Source organism: Zosterops lateralis, assembly GCF_965231275.1.
Source record: "Zosterops lateralis genome assembly, contig: HAP1_HAP1_SCAFFOLD_273, whole genome shotgun sequence".
Taxonomy (NCBI): domain Eukaryota; kingdom Metazoa; phylum Chordata; class Aves; order Passeriformes; family Zosteropidae; genus Zosterops; species Zosterops lateralis.
Window position 1 is genome coordinate 2,268 of NW_028154423.1, and position 10,188 is coordinate 12,455.

Consider the following 10,188-nt stretch of genomic DNA (forward strand, 5'->3'; position numbering starts at 1 on the left):
AGAATAATATCTTTAGTTACACTATTATTACATGTTCCATATATTAGAGTATGTAAAATATACCTAATAAAATGAACATGATATAATAAATAAATTTTAATAATATAAATAGGTAGATTATATAAATAGATAAATTATAGTAGATCAATACATGAGATAATAGAAATATCCTAATAAGAAATAGAAGAAATATGGAAATATAGCATAAAATTAAGGCTATTTTTGTTTTGGCTTGGTTGATGGCAGGGTTCTCGTAGTTGTTGTGGTTGGGGGTCTTTTGGGGCCTTTATTTTCGGGGATGTTTGGAAGGGGAATTTTGGGCGCGTTCTTTTTTGCGTCCGCTCCGTGCGGCAGCGCTGCCACCGTGTGGACACAGAGCGGTACTGCAGCTCCCCCTGCCTGGCACCGGGCTGTGATCTGTGAGGTAATGCTGCCATCGTGTGGATAAATTTCGGTACTGCAGCTCTCCCCCGTGCCCGCAGCAGCCCCGGGCTGTGAACTGTGCGGCAATGCTGCCATCGTGTGGATAAATTTCGGTACTGCAGCTCTCCCCCCTGCCCGCAGCAGCCCCGGGCTGTGAACTGTGCGGCAATGCTGCCACCTCGTGGATAAAAAGCGGTACTGCAGTTCTCCGCCGTAGCAGCCCCGGGCTGTGAGCTCACGGGCAGTTTTGCCGCCCGAGGACCGAAAGATCATGGCCAAAAAGGCGAGAAAAAATGCGAAGACCCCCGGACACGTGGCAGCCGGCTCCCTGCGCGCGGCCTAGACCACGGAGCCGCCCGGGAGCGATTTTTTCCGCGGCGTACGCAGGTGCGCGGGCACGGGATGGGGGCTGAGCGGCGCCGCGGCAGTGTTCGGGCAGGCGATGTGGTCAGGCGCCTGTGCGAGCAGCCGAGGGGGACATTTGGGGGGGATGCCACAACCAAGATGGCGGCGCGACTCGCGGCGCTTGACCTTCTAAAGATGGCGGCCAAAAGGGCGGGAAACAGAGAGGACCTGTGGTGTGTCTATCTTAGTGCCTGCATAAAAATCCTGACCACGGCGCCGCCCGGGGACAATTTTCTGCGGCGTTTCCAGGTGTAGGGACACGCGCTGTGGGTTCAGCCGCGCCGCGGGCGGGTTCAGGGGAGACATTTTAGTCAGGCGACTGTGTTAAACACCGATGGGGTCCTTAAGTGTGCCACAACCAAGATGGCGGCGCGATTCGCTGCGGCCGACCTTCTCAAGATGGCGGCGGGGAGGGGCAAAAGTGACGTAAGGCTCAACCTCACCGAACAGAGCCGGGGAGGGACGAAAATGACCGAGTGTTGCCGAACAGCCGAGAAGAGCCGACGGCTGACGGAAATCGCCGAACAGCCGAACCCAGCCGAGTTTCCCCGAACGTCGCCCCCCTCAGCCGAACCGAACGAGCCGGGGGCAGTTCCGGGGCGCTCCCGGCCGGTCTCCGCCCTCACTGCCGCTTCCTCGGCGGCCCATTCAAGGCGGTGTCGGGGCCGCTGCCGATCCCCCGGCCGGCGGGCGGGCGGGACACGCTGGCGCTGTGCCCGGAGCTGCAGCACTCGCTGTCGCCGCTGGAGCCGTGCCGGGCGCTCCCGAGGAAGGCAGCGAGGAGAAACCGGTAAATTAGAATTAATGTAGAGGGGACAGGGCAGGCACAGGTGCAGCTGGGATGGATAACGAGGGGCCGGTTCCAGCCGGGGGCGGTTTAAAAGGGGAGCATCAGCTCAATTCGATATCGAGCTGTGAAGAATGAGGAATTTATCCTGAGTTCTGGCCGTGGTTCATGACGAGACTGCAGGAGCATTTGGGTTTGGAGCATTTCCTCGGGGGACGACAAGGGACAAACTTCTATGCTAAACAGATAAGCCACTTTGGGTTTATTGGGGGAATGTTTTTTTTCTTTTCAGCTTCGTCTCACCAATCCCTCCCCGGTGCTCCCAGAAGAAAAAGGAGTTATGGAGACAAAAGGAGTTCAAATTGATTGGAGAAACTCCTCTTCTGTTGTTGTCAGTGTCTGAAGTGGAGGAATTTTCTTTTCAGCTGGAATTTTAATAAATAATGATGTTTCTATGTGGCTTTTATTCAATATTATGTACTTAGGGGAGATGTAGTATTTTGCGTGACTTTTTGGAGTATTATTTATCATACATAATCAGGTTTTTGAGTGAGGATAACTTTATGGATGGGTTTGTTTGTATTTGAGGTAGAATTAATCTAAGTAGCTCTTCTTGAGAGACTTCTGAAATGTGTTATTGGGGTTTTGTGTGTTGTGTGGAGGGATTCAGGTTGGGTAGAGCTGGGTTTTTTCTGTTTGGTGGTTTTTAATGATTTATTGTGTGGCTTTATTCCGTTTGTAGACGGTGTGATGAGACATGTGGTGTATTTATTTCGTGTTTGGTTTCGTAGTTCACATGGTCAGAGTATTTTTGAACTGAGTTTGGTTTTGAATTGTTTTTGGGGGATATTGTGTTTTTCCAGGGTTTGTTTTCTAGGGTTTACAGTGCTGTAATTGGCTGTGGTGTGAGGTATAGGGGAGGTTTTTATTTATTTACTGGTGGCTTTTATCGTGGTGAGCATCTAGTGTTTGTTTTAGTGGGTTTGAGACAGTGTGATGTAGTTCGTTTTTTAAGGTTTCTTAATATTTATGATGACATTATTGTTTGTGGTGTTGTAGAGGTTTGTTTATTTAGCCTGCTTGATTAGAGTATATGTTTTATAGTTTTGGATAATTTAGGGGATATTGTTCGTAGTCAAATGGATCTTTTGGTTTTGTGTGTATTTATAGGGGGTCTGTTTGTTTGGATGGTTTTGAGGAATTATGGGTTTATTGAGTCAGGAATAATTGGTTTTGGTGCTGTTAATTTGAGTATATTTGTGCTGGTTTTTATTTTTGTAGATGGATTTGTTTATTGTTGTGCTTCTCTGGGTTTTCCAGTCTGCAGCAGGTTTAAACAGTCAGAAGAAAAAGGGAAAAAAAAGTCTTTGCTTTAGCTGGCTAAAACTAACAAAGAGCGAAGGAGATCTGTGTGCTGCAGTCTGTCTGTGCTTGGGCTGAACACACTGGACAGGGAATGCACAGGAGTAAACACTGTTTTCTTAAAACAGGCTGTGTGCTTTTTCTTTCCTTGCTTTGCTCTCAACATCAGTCTGGAATGTACAGAAGGCATTTCTGAAGTAGTTATTTTAAATATTTGAGGGGTTTTGGCATTTAAAATACTTATTTTGGGGGAAGTTTGTTTGAAGTTTTTGCTTACTTATAATGAGATTATTTTATTTTTAATTAGGTGTTTTTATGGGTTTTTTGTAGTTAAAAGTTGAGACTTTTTTGTTATTTTATTAATAGAAAATAGGATTTGTTTTTGTATATAGTGATGGATCGGTATATATGGTGTTGACTAAGGATTAAAAATTCTGTGGTTTTGATGCATTAGGTTAATGAATTTATATAGTTTAAAAGATGTGGGTTTTATGCTTATTTGCTTAGTGGCAGGTCTTTAAGTTGGGGGGGGTTTGGGTGTATATTTTGGAAGTTTTTTGAGGGGAATGGAGATGGGGTTATTTTTATTATATTTGGAAAATGGACTAGCAGTAATAAGAGTTGGCTTTTTTTTTGCTGCGCTTTTGTTTGTGTTTTCTAAAATGGATATATTTGTGTGCTCAGGGCAGTGGTGTTTCTGGTGCAACTCTGAGCATCCCTTATTGTTTGTGTGTTTCGGGTGGTCACTTCTCTCACACTGAGATCCTCTCACCCAACAGCCCTGCCGGCACCAGGAAATCGCCACCGCCGTCCTCTCGTGCCCGGAGCGCCGGCAGGACGCTGGCGCAGCGCCGGCTGCGGGCGGAGCAGGAGCGGCTCGTGCCGCCCGCAGCGCTCCCGGTCCCGATCGCGACCGCAACGCCGCCGCGCCCTCAGCCCGGGCCCCGAACCCCCCGGCCCCGATCCGCCGGCCCTGGCGGGAGCAGGGCCGTGAGGGGACAGCGGGGCGGGGCTCGCGGAGCCGAGCTGGGATTGGCGGGGCCGGCGCTGCCTCCGCTTGTGATTGGTTGGGCTCACCTGGCCGGCGCTTCCTCAGCAGGGATTGGCGGGGCCGGCGCTGCATCCGCTTGTGATTGGCTGAGCTGGCCGGCCCTGGGGCATAAATAGCGCCCTGAGGGGCCGGGGCGGGGGGGTCAGTCCGGCGACGGGACGGGGAGCGGCGTTTGGAGCTGCGCGGTCGGTCGGTCGGTCGGAGCGCCGCTGCGCCGGGACGGGATGTCCGCAGCTGCCGGCCCGGGGAGCGAGGGTGAGCACGGACGCGACTCCCGCGTCCGCCTGCGCCAGTGTCTGGGGGCCGCCGGTGTCCTGGGGCAGTGGCGCCAGCCGTACCCAGGGCGGCCGGAGGCCTGGTGCGGGGCCTGGTGCGGCGCAGGACGACCGGCTGCGGCTACCAGGGGCCGGCGAGAAGCGCTTCTGTAGTTTCTGGATTTAAAGCAGTGTTTACAGGATCAGAAATAAAGCAGCAGTTTATGCATTTTTTGTTATTTTATTTTGCTTTTATTAGAAGTAACTATGTTTTTCATATTTTTTGCATCTTTTCATTATTTTGCTTGTTTCAATGCATTAAATTTTGGCTCGTGGTTTTTTTTTGTTGTTTGTTTGTTTTTGTTCCTTTCTTTTTTTTTTTTTTTTTTTTTTTTTTTTTTCCCTAAAAATCTGATGTTAATTCAGTAAAGGTTGTAGGGCTAGGGCTGAAACAGCAGTTGTGAGCCCAGTAGAGACAGAAAGCCCCAGGATGTGGAATAAAGCCCTTGGCACTAGAGGCACGCCCAAAACAGTGTGGAACGGTGGAAATGCTGGGGCTGGAGGGTTCTCCCCACGGGAGAAGGGGATGGCGCTGCAGCTCAGGGCCTGCAGGAGATGCCGGGGGGGTTACCAGCCCTTGCCCCGTGGTACCCAGCAGAGGCTGAGGCTGTGGGGGCTCGGAGGGCTCCAGGGCCCGAGAATCAACCCGTGGACACCTTTTGGGATGAGGGAGCAGGGGCCCAGTGGCTCTTTCCAGCCCTTGGTGCTGCCTGGGGGAGCTGAGGGGGCTTTTGGACAAGTGCTGGGCTGAGACCCAGGGGAAGGGGGGAGATACATGTTGGCCTTCGGGCTTCAAGTGTCCCCAAGGTTGAGAACCCAGGAGGGTGGGTGATACAACTCCTAAAGACATTGAAGTGATGACAATGACTGACTTGTGGCCTTCTCAACAGCCCCGGGCTGCAGTGAGAAGCAGTAGCAGTTTTAGCTGCAGGCAGTGGGAAGCTGAGGAGCTGGAGCTGAGACAGCAGAGCTGGAGGAGACACAAAGATGGTAGGCTTTGGGGTAAAACCCCTGGGGGGCTGCTCGAGGGAATATGGAGCTGGGACGGGAACTGCGGGCTGGAGCTGATATCGCTGTAAGGGCTGGGGAAGGGACTGGAGAGCTGTTGCTGCAGTAAGGATTAGCAGGTTGGGGCTGGACTATGGGTACAAGAGGGGAGCTAAAACAACACAGAGCTACAAAAAATCCAAAAATCATACTCTGAGACCAAAAGCGGCACGATGTGTCACTGATGGGAAGACGTGAAGACAGAACAGAAACAGAAGAGCTGGCAGTGAAATAAAGCTTGTGGGTCAAGAGCTGAAATCACTGGGGCTGGGCAAGGGGACTCTGCAGGGCTCGGCTCAAAGCCCTGCAGCGGTGGCATAGAGACTGCCAAGGCCATAGAAACTCTAGGGCTGACATAGAGCCTGTAGGATGGGTGTGCTGAAATATATAGTCCTGTGATACTGCTGTTGGGGCTGGGTCTCGAGGCTGAACATGGGAGAGGGCGTGTGGACAGCTGAAAGTGGGAGGGGCTGGAAGAGGGCTGAAGTGCCGGCGCTGCTGGGTTATTGCCTGCGTCTTGGGGTGGAAATGCTGTATGGCCAGGGCTGAAATCACTGTTGGGGCTGGGCTATTGACTGCAGGGTGGGCACAGACACTCTTGGGTCGGAGCTAAACCGTGGCAGAGCTGGGGCCAAGACAACCATCCTGCCCCGTGACGGTGGAGAAATTGCTGCTGCCGGAGTCGAAGAAACCCGTGCATGCTGCTAGAAGAAACCAGCTGGCTGTCAAATAAAGCTTGTGGGTCAAGAGCTGAAATCACTGGGGCTGGGCAAGGGGACTCTGCAGGGCTCCGGCTCAAAGCCCTGCAGCGGTGGCATAGAGACTGCCAAGGCCATAGAAACTCTAGGGCTGACATAGAGCCTGTAGGATGGGTGTGCTGAAATATATAGGCCTGTGATACTGCTGTTGGGGCTGGGTCTCGAGGCTGAACATGGGAGAGGGCGTGTGGACAGCTGAAAGTGGGAGGGGCTGGAAGAGGGCTGAAGTGCCGGCGCTGCTGGGTTATTGCCTGCGTCTTGGGGTGGAAATGCTGTATGGCCAGGGCTGAAATCACTGTTGGGGCTGGGCTATTGACTGCAGGGTGGGATTGTGAGTGAAAATGGAATCTGCAGAGCTGAGAAAGGGACTGAGAGATGCATGCTGAAATGATGGAAGGGCTGGAATAGTCACTGTGGAGCAGGGATGGGGACTCTAGGGCTGCAGCTGAAAAGGACTGTGCGGCTGGATATTGACTCTGGGCTGGACTCAGTGATCGTAGGGGGGGAGCTGAATTTTTGCAGAGCTGGAGTCAAGACAAAGATCTCTAGCAGTGTGCTTTTTGCATGGTGGAGCTGCTACCTAGAGCCCCATAAGCATCTCCTGTGGAAAAGCCACTGGCGGAGGATTCGGGCTAAGCAGTCAGACTCACATCACACACGCCGTGGCTAGGCTCAGCAAAGAGAGGCAAGAAGGGCCTTTTTGTACGATGAATTCCAGCAAGGTTTTTTCCAGCACCCTAAAGGGATCAGGGACAAAAAGACCTGGCCATGTGCTGTGCACAGGCCTAAATAGGGATCAGGAACCAATGGTCTAAGGGCACGGGGGTGCTACTAAGAGCAGGGCAGGGCTCAGTGATCTAGAGAGGGGACAGGAGCGGACACTGGGATACCACCACCAATAGGGAAGCAGGGAAAAGAGAAACTACCAGGACCGGGGGAATGGGCACACAAGAAACTGGGGCAAAGCACCCAGGAAGCGCCATTCTTTCAGCCTAGGCAGGCAAGACTCTATGCTGCGTCCTTCCAAGGCAGGAGCCTGGCAATTGCCCCAAGGGGTTCCAGGGACTCCACAAGAGAGCAAAGACTTACTGCTCTGTGGGCAACCAGGCCTCAAATGATGAACTCTTGGCTCTCCCATGCAGCCTCATTCCCCTTCCTGCAAAGGCTATGTGTGAGCTGTGATGGCACTCAGAGAGTTCACCCCTACAGAGCTGCTGCTGCTGCTGCTGCTGCTGCTGCTGCTGCTGCTGCTGCTGCTGCTGCTGCTGCTGCTGCTGCTGCTGCTGCTGCTGCTGCTGCTGCTGCTGCAGCAACCCCTGCACCGACCTACGTGCCCATAAATCTTACCGCAGCTGATGGGAGGGAGAGCTCACCTGTGCTTCCGCCACCAAAATACCCAAGCAGAGGCTGTGGCCACAAGAAGCAGCACCACAATGCTGATGCTGATGGCGGGGAGCGGCGGGATTTGGGGGGTCCCGGGGCCGGCACGGGGGTTCCCCGCGGCCCGGCCCGGCCCTGCCGGCACCAGGAAATCGCCGCCGCCGTCCTCTCGTGCCCGGAGCGCCGGCAGGACGCCGGCGCAGCGCCGGCTGCGGGCGGAGCAGGAGCGGCTCCTGCCGCCCGCAGCGCTCCCGGTCCCGATCGCGACCGCAACGCCGCCGCGCCCTCAGCCCGGGCCCCGAACCCCCCGGCCCCGATCCGCCGGCCCTGGCGGGAGCAGGGCCGTGAGGGGACAGCGGGGCGGGGCTCGCGGAGCCGAGCTGGGATTGGCGGGGCCGGCGCTGCCTCCGCTTGTGATTGGTTGGGCTCACCTGGCCGGCGCTTCCTCAACAGGGATTGGCGGGGCCGGCGCTGCATCCGCTTGTGATTGGCTGAGCTGGCCGGCCCTGGGGCATAAATAGCGGCCTGAGGGGCCGGGGGCGGTCAGTCCGGCGACGGGACGGGGAGCGGCGTTTGGAGCTGCGCGGTCGGTCGGCCGGGAGGAGCGCCGCTGCGCCGGGACGGGATGCCCGCAGCTGCCGGCCCGGGGAGCGAGGGTGAGCACGGACGCGACTCCCGCGTCCGCCTGCGCCAGTGTCTGGGGGCCGCCGGTGTCCTGGGGCAGTGGCGCCAGCCGTACCCAGGGAGGCCGGAGGCCTGGTGCGGGGCCTGGTGCGGCGCAGGACGACCGGCTGCGGCTACCAGGGGCCGGCGAGAAGCGCTTCTGTAGTTTCTGGATTTAAAGCAGTGTTTACAGGATCAGAAATAAAGCAGCAGTTTTTGCACTTTTTCTTATTTTATTTTGTTTTTATTAGAAGTAACTATGTTTTTCATATTTATTGCATCTTTTCATTATTTTGCTTGTTTCAATGCATTAAATTTTGGCTCGTGGGGTTTTTTTTTGTTTTGTTTTTTTTTTGTTGGTTTTTTTTTTTTCTTTGTTTGTTTGGGTTTTTGTTTCTTTGTTTGTTTTTCTTTTTGGTGTTTTTTTTTGTTGTTTTTTTTTTTTTTTTTCTAAATATCTGACGTTAATTCAGTAAAGGTTGTAGGGCTAGGGCTGAAACAGCAGTTGTGAGCCCAGTAGAGACAGAAAGCCCCAGGATGTGGAATAAAGCCCTTGGCACTAGAGGCACGCCCAAAACAGTGTGGAACGGTGGAAATGCTGGGGCTGGAGGGTTCTCCCCACGGGAGAAGGGGATGGCGCTGCAGCTCAGGGCCTGCAGGAGATGCCTGGGGGGTTACCAGCCCTTGCCCCGTGGTACCCAGCAGAGGCTGAGGCTGTGGGGGCTCGGAGGGCTCCAGGGCCCGAGAATCAACCCGTGGACACCTTTTGGGATGAGGGAGCAGGGGCCCAGTGGCTCTTTCCAGCCCTTGGTGCTGCCTGGGGGAGCTGAGGGGGCTTTTGGACAAGTGCTGGGCTGAGACCCAGGGGAAGGGGGGAGATACGTGTTGGCCTTCGGGCTTCAAGTGTCCCCAAGGTTGAGAACCCAGGAGGGTGGGTGATACAACTCCTAAAGACATTGAAGTGATGACAATGACTGACTTGTGGCCTTCTCAACAGCCCCGGGCTGCAGTGAGAAGCAGTAGCAGTTTTAGCTGCAGGCAGTGGGAAGCTGAGGAGCTGGAGCTGAGACAGCAGAGCTGGAGGAGACACAAAGATGGTAGGCTTTGGGGTAAAACCCCTGGGGGGCTGCTCGAGGGAATATGGAGCTGGGACGGGAACTGCGGGCTGGAGCTGATATCGCTGTAAGGGCTGGGGAAGGGACTGGAGAGCTGTTGCTGCAGTAAGGATTAGCAGGTTGGGGCTGGACTATGGGTACAAGAGGGGAGCTAAAACAACACAGAGCTACAAAAAATCCAAAAATCATACTCTGAGACCAAAAGCGGCACGATGTGTCACTGATGGGAAGACGTGAAGACAGAACTGAAACAGAAGAGCTGGCAGTGAAATAAAGCTTGTGGGTCAAGAGCTGAAATCACTGGGGCTGGGCAAGGGGACTCTGCAGGGCTCCGGCTCAAAGCCCTGCAGCGGTGGCATAGAGACTGCCAAGGCCATAGAAACTCTAGGGCTGACATAGAGCCTGTAGGATGGGTGTGCTGAAATAAATAGTCCTGTGATACTGCTGTTGGGGCTGGGTCTCGAGGCTGAACATGGGAGAGGGCGTGTGGACAGCTGAAAGTGGGAGGGGCTGGAAGAGGGCTGAAGTGCCGGCGCTGCTGGGTTATTGCCTGCGTCTTGGGGTGGAAATGCTGTATGGCCAGGGCTGAAATCACTGTTGGGGCTGGGCTATTGACTGCAGGGTGGGCACAGACACTCTCGGGTCGGAGCTAAACCGTGGCAGAGCTGGGGCCAAGACAACCATCCTGCCCCGTGACGGTGGAGAAATTGCTGCTGCCGGAGTCGAAGAAACCCGTGCATGCTGCTAGAAGAAACCAGCTGGCTGTCAAATAAAGCTTGTGGGTCAAGAGCTGAAATCACTGGGGCTGGGCAAGGGGACTCTGCAGGGCTCGGCTCAAAGCCCTGCAGCGGTGGCATAGAGACTGCCAAGGCCATAGAAACTC

General features: G+C 54.1%; 1 long non-coding RNA gene across 2 annotated transcripts; it reads left to right on the forward strand.

Moving 5' to 3' along the window:
• The first annotated feature begins 651 nt into the window (after positions 1 to 651).
• Positions 652 to 2,068, forward strand: LOC310923757. 2 transcript variants are annotated; one of them, XR_014592690.1, is made up of 3 exons: positions 652 to 810; positions 1,319 to 1,618; positions 1,908 to 2,068. It is a non-coding gene; the product is annotated as an uncharacterized lncRNA (long non-coding RNA). The 2 variants fall into 2 exon arrangements; XR_014592691.1 differs by lacking the exon at positions 652 to 810 and having other exon boundaries at positions 995 to 1,618.
• Positions 2,069 to 10,188: the final 8,120 nt, after the last annotated feature.